Source organism: Sus scrofa, chromosome 13, assembly GCF_000003025.6.
Source record: "Sus scrofa isolate TJ Tabasco breed Duroc chromosome 13, Sscrofa11.1, whole genome shotgun sequence".
NCBI classification, from domain to species: domain Eukaryota; kingdom Metazoa; phylum Chordata; class Mammalia; order Artiodactyla; family Suidae; genus Sus; species Sus scrofa.
Genome location: NC_010455.5, coordinates 168,198,995 through 168,214,263, shown reverse-complemented (window position 1 = coordinate 168,214,263; position 15,269 = coordinate 168,198,995). Strand labels below are relative to the sequence as shown.

Sequence of the window (15,269 nt, the reverse complement as noted above, 5' to 3'; positions counted from 1 at the left end):
CCAATCAATCAATGGAAAAATGGGCAAAAGACCTGAATAAACTGTTCTCCAAGGAAGATATACAGATGGCCAGCAAACACATGAAAAAATGCTCAACATCATTGATTATAAGAGAAATGCAAATCAAAACTACCACGAGATACCACCTCACACCAGTCAGAATGGCCATCATTAATAAATCCACAAATAACAAGTGCTGGAGGGGATATGGAGAAAAGGGAACCCTCCTGCACTGTTGGTGGGAATGTCAACTGGTACAGCCACTATGGAGAACAGTTTGGAGATACCTTAGAAATCTATACATAGAACTTCCATATGACCCCGCCATCCCACTCTTGGGCATCTATCCGGACAAAGCTCTACTTAAAAGAGACACATGTACCCACATGTTCATTGCAGCACTATTCACAATAGCCAGGACATGGAAACAACCCAAATGTCCATCAACAGATGATTGGATTAGGAAGGTGTGGTGTATATATACACAAAGGAATACTACTCAGCCATAAAAAAGAATGACATAATGCCATTTGCAGCCACATGGATGGAACTAGAGAATCTCATACTGAGTGAAATGAGCCAGAAAGACAAATACCATATGATATCACTTATAACTGGAATCTAATATCCAGCACAAATGAACATCTCCTCAGAAAAGAAAATCATGGACTTGGAGAAAAGACTTGTGGCTGCCTGATGGGAGAGGGAGGGAGTGGGAGGGATCAGGAGCTTGGGCTTATCAGACACAACTTAGAATAGAATTTGAGAAACAAAAAAGCTGAAATTGGACAACTTAGAAAGGATTTACAACTTTAAAACTTATGTTTAAAAAATCTTCAAGGCTCTATGATCAATACAGGGCTTAGCCCCATGGTCTTACAAGGGTCTAAAAGCTGAACTCCAATTTATTTTACCAATAGAAAGTGGACTTTATACAAGTTCACGGAATTTCAATTCAAAAGTTGAGTAAAGCTCACAATCTGGATAGATATAGATTTCACAAAAATTTTGTTAATAAAAACATCTGTCCTTTTCTATTTGTAAAAGAATATTCATTTGCCCTCTTCTTTAAGACCTCTCCTTTTAGAATTGTTCATTTTTATCTGTTCAAAAGCCTGTTCAAAAATTGTTTCAACAATTTTATCTGTTGAAAATTGTATAGCAATCTCAATGAAGAAAGGCTTTGATATCCATTCTATTCACCGTATTTACCAATAAATCTGTTTCAATATTTGTAATAATTAAAAATATTTCAAATGATGTAACACATTATTATATAACAGCTTTCATGTTAATTCCATAATTATGGAATGTTTTAAAAGCCAATTGCTTGCTGATGGGTCTTAGTCCTATTTACTGATCTAAATCACAGCTCTGGAAATCTAAATGCTAAATATTCTGTTCAGTCTTTTCCATTTGATTCCTTATCAAATGCAGGATATCTAAAATTGTCATCGACTCCCTCTTCTAATGTCTTTCTCCATAGAAGCCTCATAAACAGTCTCTATTTGTAGCAGATGATTTTTTTTTTTACTTAAGATCAAATGCATACATTTGTATGCATGCATATACACACATACAAACAAGCACACATACACACAAGCTGGTTTTGAACATAAATCTTTTGGAGCTTTCCGTATGGCTACCAAGAGAGTGGATAAAATAAAGTGGAAGGGCGTAAGAGTTAGCTCTGCATGGGGTAAACTTTGGTTAAGGCATGATGGAAAAAATCTGGAAAGATAAATTCTTCCATTCTTGCCCCAACAGAGTACTTCAAGGAGCAGTACTTCTTTGTAACTCTTCTAGAAAAGTGCTGTGGACAAAGTGAGCATGACTAGAACTGCCATGTCTCTTTGGGGATCCTTGCAAAACAGTGCCAAATGGCGTGATGTTTCACTTCTGATTATTTCTTTTATGTCTCCCTTCTCTTTTACCCTTATCCTCGCTACCCTGTATATCCTTTTCCCAAATAAAATATGAGTAATTTATCCTTGCTTCAACTTCTGCTTTTATTTGTCTTGCTGTTTATTCCAAGTGTTAGTCCTTATCAGTATCAGAATGGAAATAAATACACTGCTTCCTTGAGAAACTCGTATTTTTTAAAAACAACTGAAATAAACAGTGTGCTCAAGGGTATGACTGATTTACATTCTGTTACAAGTGCCTAAACCTGCTGTGGACTGGTAAAAAATAATTTATCAGCTAGTTAACAGTCCATGTTTTGTGCTTTGAAAAGCACTATTTCAGAGGATGAAGGCTTGCTTGCTCTCTCTCTCTCTCTCACACACACACACAGAGGGAGTATGATGAGATAACCCCAAACTTACAAAGCAGAAATAGCTTTATTATAAAATTACATATGTATGTATCTCTCAAATAGAACCCAGAGAGGTTAAATAATATTTCACACTTCTAATAACTAAAGAATCACAGTGATAGCCACTGCTTAGTATTTCATATAATCTTTCCTGATTTTCCTGATACATTTTCCTTATCCGTGTTTACTCCAGGGATGTTTATCCTTTTAGGAATTAAGTATAGAGCTTTGACATATGGTTACATAGAAATTCTTTAGATAGTGAATTAAGAAAATAAAACAGTGCTAGTTTCCCCCTTTCCAATTTCTTTTCAAAAGTCTTAAAATACTTATTTAAAATTCAATAACCTTAAACAAGGGACTGAAATTGATCATATCAAATGAAAATTCTCCAGTTATAATTATAATCACAATGATGCCAGATTTTTAAGATATCAGTGATAGAGGCATAACTTCCCTCTTCCAATATCTTTCACCTTAACTTTTAATACAGAAACATATAGTAGATAATATAACAAGTAGTGATGTTCTGGCCAGACAAAATAAAGATTACGTTTAGTCATACTTTAGTAAAAAAAAAATTTTTTTTTTTTTTTTGTCTTCTCCAGGCATATAGAGGTTCCCAGGCTAGGGGTCGAATCAGAGCCATAGCCGCCAGCCTACCTATGCCTGAGCCACATCAACGCGGGATCCGAGCCGCGTCTGCAACCTACACCACAGCTCACGGCAACGCTGGATCCTCAACCCACTGAGCAAGGGCAGGGATCGAACCCGCAAACTCATGGTTCCTAGTCGGATTCATTAACCACTGATCCATGACGGGAATGCCCTCAAAATATTTTTAAAATTACATTTTTTCCCCTGAAATTTCCCCCCACAGTCTAGTCCTTCTCTTTCTCCTATAGTGAACACTAACAAAATTCAAATTTGCCTGCAAATAGGTTTGAACATCTTGTTACAAGTATGGTTCCACAGGAACAAATAATGTTATATTTTGGGTGATGAAATATTCACATATATTTAATTTATTGTAAATATTTTTTGGCAAATAGCCTTTCATATTCGATCTCTATTTGGGATATTCAAAATGACATATATTTATCAATTTTTTTTTTTTTTTGTCTTTTTAGGACCACAACTGCAGCATATGTAAGTTTCCAGGCTAGGGATCAAATCGGAGCTACAGCTGCTGGCCTGTACCACAGCTACAGCAACATAGGATCCAAGCACTGTCTGTGACCTGTGCCACAGTTCATGGCAACGCTGGATCCTTAACCCACTGAGCAAGGCCAGGGATTGAACCTGCATTCTCATGGATACTAGTCGGATTCATTTCCCCTGAACCACAAAGGGAACTCCCCAAATGTATTTATTTTTAAAAATCCAGTTAACATCAAATGAATAGACTGACTTTTTAATATCTCCCTCACTGATAGCAATAGGGGAAAAAAATGGAAACAATCCAATATCTAACAACTACGCAGGAAGCATTCCTACATATATGTTCTCTGCTGGAATTACTCAAGATGTATCTTTAAGTGCATTTCTTATGACATGGTATATGTGCATTTTAATCCCAGTCAAATATTGCCAAACTGTCTTATGGAGTCAACCTACATTTAAAGGTTGTCCCAGCAAAATCCAATTCATTAATTTACAAGCTTTTATTTTTGTGATCTGGCAGTATAAATTAATTTTTAAAATCATTAATCTTAGTTATTTCAATCAGTTCATACATTTATTATTTTTTATAAATATTGTGCCATTTTAATATTTTCATGTGGAAAAGACCTAAACACTATTAATGGAACAAATAACTGTTATTTTGAAAGCCCCCTTCATTTATATGTTATATCTATAAATTTCATGTAAAGTTGATTTTGTCAAATTTTTCCTGTGGTCAAACTGTTCCATTGCTGATTTTGAAACTTCCCTTGTGAAAAAGGAAGCTGCTCTAGAAATTGTGGCATTTATATACATTTTTAAAATTATTTTAAAAGCAATAACTATTTCTTTAAGAAGTGTGGAAAATATCTGAAATTAAATTTAAGTAATAATTAAATCTAATTATTACACTTCATTAAATGGATTCAATTTTCTCACCAATTGAAAACCTAAGTCTATTATGTGGACTTCCTTCTGAAATCTGGGTTTTTTAATTGGCAAAGCTTTTGTTATAATCATTTACATAAATAATTAAAAATCTCATTTTTTTAGGTTTTTTAGTACATTTTACCACTGCTATTATCTTATAATACTAACATCCTTCTTATATGTTAAACACTGTGCTAAATATCCTACATGTCATATCAGGTTGCATTTTCTTCAGATAGCAAATTATCTCCCTTCCCATATGCCCTTATGACCTCTCACAGCATAGACCCAATGGGCATTAGGGTATACTTGCCTCCCCCCTGAATGTGGAAAGATTTACAGTGGCATTAAGAATACAGTTGGGAAGAAGTGATACTGTGCAACTTTCCAAGGCTGGCTCATGCGACCTCTTGCCTTGCTTGGAAGTCCTGTGTACCAGGCTATCACAAGGAATGATGCAGAAAGCACTCCTACTCATGTATTCTTTAAAGAAATTATTCTAAATATAGCTTGAGGTAAGATTTCTATGGCATGGGATATGTGCATTTTTAACTTAACCAAATACTGCCTAGACTTCCAGTCTAGACACTAGCCCTAAATGTCCAGTCACCCATCCCAGGCCATAAACATGTGAGTAAGCAAGTCTTGAGATGATTCCACTCTTGGTCACAGATCCAATGCCAGACACTGGGTCTCCCTACCCCTAGATATTGTAAAGCAAACATAGGTCTTTCCTGCTAGGCCCTGATCAAATTCCTGATGACTGAATCTCTGAGCATAACAACAATGTTGTTTTAAACTGTAAAATTGTAATTTGTCATGTTGCAATGATAACTGAAACATATGTGATAACTTTTCAAAGTTCTAATAATTTTCCATAGATTATTAATCCCATATAACAATGAATAAAAGAATGCTTATTAATAGTCTCTATTAACAAGCAAACTAAAAACTGTACAAGTTAATAGTCTCGCATAAGCATTATCACTGTAAATTCTTCCATTGTATCCATGACCCTCTCCTAGGGTTTGGCTGGTAGAAGGGATGGGAGAAATATTTATTAACTCAACAATAGTAATGAAATTTCCCACATCCAAATTTATATTCTACTGAGAAACCCTTGATTCTGTCAGTTCCCCTCAGAAAAGATGGATTAAAAAAACATACTAGCAAAAAGAACATTTGAGAAAGGTTAACATTTTCTGAACTAATTAACACCTTTATATTTCAAGCTATTTGTACCCAACCTACCAGGACATATCTTAGACGATTTTTGTTCAAATTGTCACTTCGAAAACAAAAGCATTATTTGAAGTCTGCCCTTTAGGATAAATGACACATTTTATTATTTTTTTTTTCTTTTAGAAAAACAGATCCAAGTGTACTTTTAGTCAAACCTGAAATTATTAGTAAATGACATTTAATCATCCTACACTGATATGCAAATGACCAACCCCAATATCTGGTGATCTTTCATTTTTTAAATAAATTTAGCAAATCGGTAATTAGTATTCTCAAAAGATTTACAGCTAATATGTCATTAAGTGTACAGAGAATTCATTGTAGGAAAGAGACTTACTTTCACCTACCCGGATCTGAAAAGTTCTTTCTACTGGGTTTTCAATACCTTAACATGACCAAAAAATTCTACTGTAACTACCCTATTTCAAACCATCAGCATATTCCTGAATTAACAAAAAAACCTTTGAACTAATCCATATGCATTATTGGCCCCTTAATATCTCTATCAAAAGGCTAGGATTTTAAAGCACAGATTTTTAAGGCATAGATCAAGTAATGCTTCTTCACCTGCTTTAAACTTCCCAAAAAAATCTCAAGGAAATAAAGGGAAAACAATCCCAACTTTTACCCCTGTTCCTTAGGGCCTCAGATTTGCCCTCATCGCAGAGAGAAAATCACGTGACAATGGATGCAGAAACTGCAGTGGTGCATCTATAAATCAAGAAACATGAAGGATTTCTGGCAACCACCAGAAGCCAGAAGAGAGGATGATCTCCATCAGAACTTCCAGGAAACAAACAAACAAAAAACACCACTGCCAACACCATAATTTCAGCCTTATAGCTCCCAGACTGTGAAAGAATACACTACTTTTGTTTTAAGCCATTCAGGTTGTGGTAATTGGTTACAGCAGCTCTAGGAAAGCAATACAATTCATTTTTAAAAGTATTTCAAAAGAAAAGTATTATGATATACTCTTGAACAGCATTCAGAAAATAAATGAATAGTACTTAATTTGGATCTGAAAAGATCAGGTCCAGTGGTAACATGTATAGCTCATTAGGGTTAACTCTCTATGTTATTGTTTTGGCAAAGATGATTTCACAAAAATGAAATCATGTGTAAAATGCATTTTTATTTACTTTGAATATTAGACCTATTTTTATAATCTGTTCATGTGCTTTTTCACGCCAAAGTTTCATAAATATTTCAGTATAATCTGTTGTTTTTAGAGAACCCCTGCTCCTGACATTCCCTCAGGATCCCAAAGTTATCCCTTAGCATTACACAAGCCACATTGTTGGGACATGAAAGGAAAATCCCCAGTAACAGACATCGTCTCTCACTCATGGCAGCTTAAGTAAAGTGGACATTATAAGACAATTCTACATTTGTCATAGTAATTTTTTAGATAATATGGTTTTTCTACAGCCTATGAGCTAATTATTCAATTGCTATCTTGGCCATAGATCTCTACACCTTTACCCAAAACACTTAGGGTTTTAATTTCCTATGGCTGCAGTAACAAATTAGTACAACTTTGGTCACTTAAAAAAACAAGCTTTATTCTCTCACAGTTGAGGAGGCCAAAAATCTGAAAATAACAAGGTGTTGGCAGGGCTGCATTCCCTCAGGAGGATATGGGGTATCCTTTCCTTGACTCTTTCAGCTTCTAGTGACTGTTCATATTCCTTGATGTGGTCACATCACGCCTGTCTTTGCTTCTGTGATCACATGTCCTCCTCCTCCAAGTGTGTCTCTTATAAGGACCCTTGTCATTGGATTTAAGGCTTACCTGCATAACCCAGGATCTTATATCCTCATCTCATCCAGATTACAAGTACAAAGATCTCTTTTCCCTTCATAGGGTCCAGGGATTAGGACATGGATATGGTTTGGGAAGGACCACCATTCAGCCCACTAAGAAAGTTTTACTTATATGCTTTAATTTGCCAGTCATACTTGGTAATACTTTATCCATCTTACAGATATGTTATCTCTTGAAGAAAAATATTTTGTATGTATATCATTTGAAGCATACTCAATTAGCCGCAACTGTTTTATCTTTTAACTCTAATTAGGGAAGAGTCAGAAACAGATATTATCAAATAAATGGTTGAGATCACACCTAAAAGAATATAAATATTCAGCATTGTGGTCACAATCTGAATATTATTTTATACAGAAAGTATATGAACAATTGAAATTGAAATAGATTTCCAAACTATAAAAACCTACATAGGAACATTACAGTTGTTCAGTGAACATTTCCAGGGTTAGGGATACCCCACTCCATGCAGTAGAAAATCCCTCTGTATCCACAGCTCTGCCCCCATGGATTCAACCAATCCTGAATCTTGTTCTGTAGTATTTACTAATGAAAAAAATCTGTGTGTAAGTGGACTTGTGCAATCTACACCTGTGTTATTCAAGGGTCAACTGTCTACTAACAATGATTTTTCATATTTTTATTTATGTCACTTTATAATTAGATCATATCAATTTTCTTTCCTTACTCCTTCAAAAATAAATAAATAAACACTGCTGGGTTTATATATGTTCCTCCCATATTTTTCATCTCTGTTAATTACATTATCCATTAAAAACTGGGAATCTGACATTTCTTTCACCTCATTCTTTTACCTGCTTCACATCATTTGTTTATAGAATTCTGTGGATTTTACCTTCTAAGTATCTCTGGACTCCATTACATTCTCTTCACTTATCTCCCTTATTTTCCTCATTGCATTGGTTCAGCTACGCATCACCTCCTACCTCATCAACTGCAAAGGATAACCTGAGATTCCTATCTCCCATAAGGTCCCATGACTTCCTGCACACAGCCATTACTGACTCTTTTTCAAAACACAAATCTACTCATTTCATTCCCAGACCTACACAACTCCTAGAGTTCCACATTCATGGGCTAAAGTCCAAATTATTCTTTATGACATACAAATCTATCTATAATCTCCTCCAATAACTTCCAACTTTCCCCACTGCCCACTGCCTTCAGCTGAGCAGAGGTTTACACTATTTCTCAAGAATCCCAGAGTTTCATGAGTTTTCATTCATGAGTTTTCAACTTGGAATAATACACAGCACTATCTATCTTTCTCCTTGTTTAATGGTTAACTTCCATTCAACTTTCAATAAACCAAATATCTCTATTATATCTGCTTCCATCAGTTTTTTACTGATAATGGTAAATTTTTACATGACAAAAACAGGGCAGTCCACAACTTGAAATCACAGTGGAGTGATCACAGATCAGGCACACAGAAATGGAGTCAGGTGCCCATTGTGGAGCTGGTCTCATTCATGTTCCTGGACTAAGAACTGAAGTTTAAAGTGCCAGAACCAAGGACACCAACCAGCCATATTCAGAACACCTGCCAGCTGCAACCTTATGGTTTCAGGATCTCCCCTTGTAAGTATGTAACCATTCTGGACCCCAACCAACCCTTGCTTAACAAAGACCCTCACTTCTTGCCAGCTCCAATTATAATTCTTGACCAACAACTCATGTAACTAACTGTGGTCTTGCCCCTTTTTGCCTTTATAAGCTCCTTCATTTTGCAGTCCTGAGTAACGGAAGTGCCTCTTGAATCTGTGTCTCCCAGGCAGTCCTAACAAACCCCAGATAAACACCGCTCTATTTCAATCAGGTCTCCGTTTCTGAAATTTCCGTTAACAGAGCTAACATTCACACATTACTCACCTCTTTTTAGCTCGAAGCTTCAAGAATTCCATGGTGAAACCCGAAACTGGCTCCTCTTCACAAAGGGCTGGGAGATAACAGGAGATGGACACCAGATGGGTAGGTGGCAGTTTTAACAATCTTGATGAGAGTTTTGTTTTGGGCATCACACAACAGCAGATCCCCGCATCCACCCTCCAAAATCTTAGAGGAGTTTATACAGAACACTTAATGGGGCTAAGTCACATGTAGTACCTTCCAGAGAGTTTCTTTCAATAGCACATTAAGCTCTTAAGTTTGCAGTCTCCAAGCGGCTCCCGCAAAGAAAAGCAAGGTCAGAAAAGGCATTCTGGGGATGGGAGAGAGGGGGAGGAGCCTCTGATTGCCAATTTCAGCGCAAGGGTTAACCTGCGGTCACGTCCTCTTGATGACCTTCTCCATCACAGGTATGGCCTATTGTTAAAATGTTGGTTTTCTAATTATGTAATCAGTGCCATGAGCCCTCATATATCTTCTCAGTGACTGTAACTGCCCAAGCACTTCCTTGGAACATCTGATCTCCACATAATCAAGCAACTAAAAGAGAAGCATCTGATACTGCAGGCGAGCTGTAGGAATTTCCTCCAGCACTCCAGTCAGCATCTACTCTAATTTGTTGCTGCCTGTCCTGTTGTTTCACTTTTTAAAAAATTTAATATTGCTTCTAAGAAGGAAATCTAGGAATCTATACTCTCTCAAGTTTTAATTTAGTGTCTCTCATGCATAGAAAACTATGCAATTATGCTAGAAACTCAAGGGACAGTCAGGTGTCTTTAAAGGGTCTATAACTCAGAGTAAAAATAATCCATGTATGCACATAACTAATAAAAGATATCTTACATAACTGAGCCGTGCATGATAACTATATGCTACAGAAGAGGCAGCAATTACTGCTGGCGAAAATAAATAGAGATAAAACCTGACAAATGCACAAAATTTAGTACATTAGAGAGGAACTTGAGGCAATCCCAAATCAATCAAATATTGGGTGCAGGCAATGAACTGAGATTATAGAATGTGAACAATTATGGTTATTAAGTCAGTTTTAGCCAGAACATTTTATGTGTATAAGTGAGCAGGGAAATTAAGCTGGTAAAGATATGGTGGCGAGCATGAAAAAAAATTGAGTGGGATACCAAAAAGAGTGAATTAATTCAACATGAGAGTATTTATGGCAATATTATTTAAAATTATGGGGGAAAGAATTGTTCATTGTCCATTAATAGATGAATGGTTAAAACATGATACATTCATGCTATGGAATTTTGGCACAAATGGGGGTAGACTGACGAGAAATTTCACTAAGATATATTAAGTTATAGAAGAACCCAGTCTCAGAGTCATAGACCTCTTCCTCTCTACCCCTCCTTTTCTCTCTCTCACTACCTCTCTTTTCTCCTTTTCTTTTCACCACAAAAATTCCATAACTTATTTGAGAAATTTTGGAAGCTAATAAAAAAAGTATATTTACCTTGTAATAGGATTTTATAAATATATTATTTCATGAAACTAAGAAAGAAAGGTTAAAATAAGCTTCATTCTTTACCTTCCCCTTCAAAGAACACCATAGAATACCAATAAGACCAAAAAAAGGCACTAAATTTTTTTTAACCACAGGACCCTCTTCTGTTCAGAGATTTTTGTAAAACCCTAAGACACTGAAGGGGTTTCAAGATTTGAGAATTGTTTGTTTTTTATTAATATCAGTACTGTTTTGGACTATAACTTATTTATTTAAATTTTTATCAAGAAAGTTTGAGTTTTCCCCACTGATACTGATTTTAGAGGAAAGGAACCAAACTTGTAAATGTAAAAGTACCTTTCCTGATTACTCATAAATGATTTAGTGGCTTCTCTTAAACTTCCCTGAAACACAGTTACTAGTTCTATAATCACTTGCTTCCTGGGGGAAGAGCTCTTCAAAACCAGAAAATAAAGGATGTGTTAACTTCCACGTCTGGAATAAGGCATGCCTGCAAGAAACAATTGAAAATAAAGATATTCTCTGGAATTTATGCCACAAATCAGACTGTTTCTTCAATGCATACTTACTCACCCCATTTAAAAGAACGTATGATGTCACACACACACAAAAATACTTTGAGGGAGAGTTTAAAGGCTGAAAAAATAAAGATGAAAATATATTTTATTTTCCCCCAAGAATACTTTCAGAACAAAAAAAGGGGGTGTGTGTGCTACCTTTTGATGTCAAGATCTGCACTACAGAATTACTTAGTGCATTTTATTGTTTTATTCAAGACTATTTCCAATATAGAAGTTCTTCTCCCCCACCCCCACCCCTTTCCTCAAAGCCCTTGTCAACTTGCTGCTTCCTGTTAAAGACAAATGCAAACAACTGCTGAGTTATAACTAGTAGTCTGTAGACCTGGAGAGTATTGCAAAAGCTTACCAAGTATACCGAAAACGTTCTCAATGAAAGTATTTCATGTTTTGACTTTGAGTTTAAACAAGAAACCAGAGGAACTAAAGGTCCTAGAAAACTTGAAATTAATGTTTTATCACTTAAAAGAAATACAATTCTTTTTTTCTATATGGTAATGTAAGAAATGATGAAATTACTGCTGAGCCACGGTGAGAACTCATTGCCTTGAGCTATGAGGGTGCAGAGGTAACTCGGATCCTGCACGCTGCAGTGGCTGTGGTGCAGGCAGGCAGGATACAGCTCTGATTTATTTGACCCCTAGCCTGGGAACCTCCCTATGCCACGGATGCAGCCACAAAAATACAAAAGAAAGAAAGAGAAAGAAAGAAAGGAAGAAAGAAAGAGAAAGAAAGAAAAAGAAAGGGAAGGAAAGAAAATCAGAATAATAAGAGAACCATTCATGTATTCTAAAACTAGCAGGTTTTTATGTTTACTGTTATGATTGAATTTTCTCTGTGTAATTTTGCATAAACTTAAAAGAATAATTAACACGATATACTTTAAAGTGAAAGAAATAATCTTTGGATTAGAAATAATGATACATGTTGTATATATAATTATATTTACACATATAAGTTTATGTTATATCAATATATATATTTGCTGAGTTTTAAAAAACAAAGTTTGGTTTATATAGGCTAAAATGTTCTAGAGACCAAATTTCTGAATTTAGATTATAAAATTATTCCCAAAGTAATCTACAATATGAATTTTTTTTTTTTTTTTTTTTGGCTTTCTTTTAGGGCTGCACCCCCAGCATATGGAGGTTTCCAGGCTAGGGGGTGAATCATAGCTGTAGCCACTGCCTACGACACAGCCATGGCCTATGCCACAGCCATCCTGGTCCAAGCCGACTCTGCGACCTACACCACAGCTCATGGCAATGCTGGATCCTTAACCCACTGACCGTGGCCAGGGATCAAACCTGCATCCTCATGGATGGTAGTCAGATTCGTTTCTGCTGAGCAAGACGAGAACTCCTTACAATGTGAATGAATTCTTAACACTTACAAATTATGTAACTCTCTTTGTAGTGGGTGTTATAACAAAGTGGTACATGTTAAATAACAAAGTGTCATTTTTTTTTTTTATGGGATACCACATTTTTACTGACTTTCTTGTTCGATCCCTAACAAGGGTCCTTTGGCCTGCTGTCTCTCACACCAATAGAACAAAATGGAGTTTGGTTCAGAAGCAAAGGAGAGCTTTATTCTTGGATGAAACAATGGAGAGGTCAGAGCTCCCACTCTAGAGCACACGCTCTCCCCAACAAGCCTTGGCCCAGGCTGCTTTATAGGGATCTCTCAGCAGAGAGGGGTCAGACTTCAGGGAGCCCCAAGCTGTGCTGCTCAAGGGACAGATCAAAGTGCCTGGGGGCGCAGCGCCTCTGCACACGCCCTGACGCCGCCATCTTGAATTGAGTGTTGCGGCTTCGTGCTTCTGCAGAAGGTCCCCGCTGAGGTATCCTGAGCAGCAGCTGTTTCGTAAGTGGAACGCTGGTCTGAAGCGTTGGGTGTGAGGCGTCTGCATGCAGTATCCTATGAACGAGTGAAACGAGACAACGCACAGAAAAGAAAAAGGTTAGATTTTATTTTATTACCCGGATTTATTTTTATTTCCCGGGAATTGTTAATGGGCTTTGCCAGGAACAAAATTGTACAATATTTATAGAAATACGTGACCGGATGGAAAGGCTTCATCCTAAGAGGTAAGGAGGTGGGCAACAGTTTTTGGAAGTTGAATTCGGTTTGCTTCTTTTTAAAGAATATATTAGTTGGGAGTCCCCATCATGGCTCAGCAGTGGCGAACCCGACTGGTATCCATGAGGACATGGGTTTGATCCCTGCCCTGCTCTGTGGGTCCGGGATCCAGCGTCGCTGTGGTGTAGGTCACAGACGCGTTTCCCATCCAGCGTGGTGGCTGTGGCTGTGGCAGGCAGCTGTAGCTTTGATTGAGCCCCTAGCCTGGAAACTTCCATATGCTGCAGGTGCGGTCCTAAAAGGCAAAAAAAAAAAAAAATATATATATATATATGTATATATAGATAGATAGATAGATAGATAGATAGATATGAGTTTTTAGTAAATATTAGGTGTATGCATATAAATTAAGAAGCATTTACTTCTCTTGATATTCATGGAAAAACTGATTGGATGGCAGTAAATGGGCAATGCTGAACTGATTATAAAAAAAAAATCACCACAGCAAATAGTTTTTTAAGAGATAAGTTGAGAAAAGAAATTAGAAAAAAACAAAAATGGACTCGAAGGTCATGGAATTCGCCAACCAAAGAAGCAATCTGCTTTGAATATTCCTTCAAGTATGCAGTATGAATAGATGCAAATGTGTACTTTATTTGGGCTTTCATAACTGACACATAGAACATATATATACATAAACACATATTATGAGGAAATAGTTTTAAAGTGCAAATTTATTTCATGAAGAGCTTCAGATATTAATTATAAAATGACAGAGAAAAGTATGTTTTGCTTTGCTTTATTTTTGCTTTTCCTCTGAAAATATTTAAAATTAGAAGTAACTAAGATATGTTTTCTACAACAAACTCTACTTCTAGAATTCAGAGGAAAAAAAAATCTGAATAGTACATTTGGGCAGCTCCCAAGGTCTGCTGAAACTTTGCTCTGATTATTATTCATAATCCTTAAACTGCAGGAAAAATGAAAATGGCAGAGGAAAATTTAGCAGTTCAATAGTCAGAATTGAGTTGCTTTGTCATCAAAATAAAATGGAATGTATTGGTAGCCTTACATGTGAACAATAAAAATGTTCACTCCTAGGTGAGAATTGCTGTTCGGAGTTGAACTGGAAATTGCGCAAAGCAAATAAAAATGCGCTATCTTTCCAGACAAGATTTTAATCTAAATGACAGTAACTTTTATTTGTGCATCCTAGAGCTTTGGAAATAGAGGCATATCTTGGCGATATTATGGGTTTGGTTCCAGACCACAATAAAGTGAATACTGCAATAAAGAGACTTACACAAATTTTTTGTTTTCCAGTACACATAAAAGTTATGTTTACAATACTGAAGTCTATTATGTGTGCCTAAGTAACATACATGACTTATTTAGAAAATGCTTTATTGCTTAAAAGTGCTAACAATCACCTGAGCCTTCAGCAAATTGTAGTAGTAACATCAAAGATCCATGATCACAAATCACCATGACAAATATAATAATCAAAAAAATCTAAAGTATTCTGAGAATTATCAAAATATGACACAGAGACAATGAAGTGAGCAAACTACTCTTGGAGAAATGGCACCAATAGACTTGTTCAACATATGCCACAAACTTTCAATTTGTAAAAAAAAATGCAATATCTGTGAAACAATAAAGTGTGGTAAAATAAGGTATGCTTATATATAAATTTCTAATTCACGTGGATATGCATTATCTCATTTCTCAAAA

At 36.1% G+C, this 15,269-nt stretch overlaps 1 long non-coding RNA gene across 1 annotated transcript in view; it reads right to left on the bottom strand.

The window, feature by feature from the left end:
- The window catches only part of LOC110256256, a 50,308-nt gene extending 40,507 nt beyond the window's left edge, over positions 1 to 9,801 (bottom strand). The window contains exons 1-2 of the long non-coding RNA XR_002337604.1: positions 9,609 to 9,801; positions 9,375 to 9,441 (exon numbers count right to left, since the gene is read on the bottom strand). This is a non-coding gene — a long non-coding RNA (uncharacterized LOC110256256). The remainder of the gene's footprint in view (positions 1 to 9,374; positions 9,442 to 9,608) is intronic.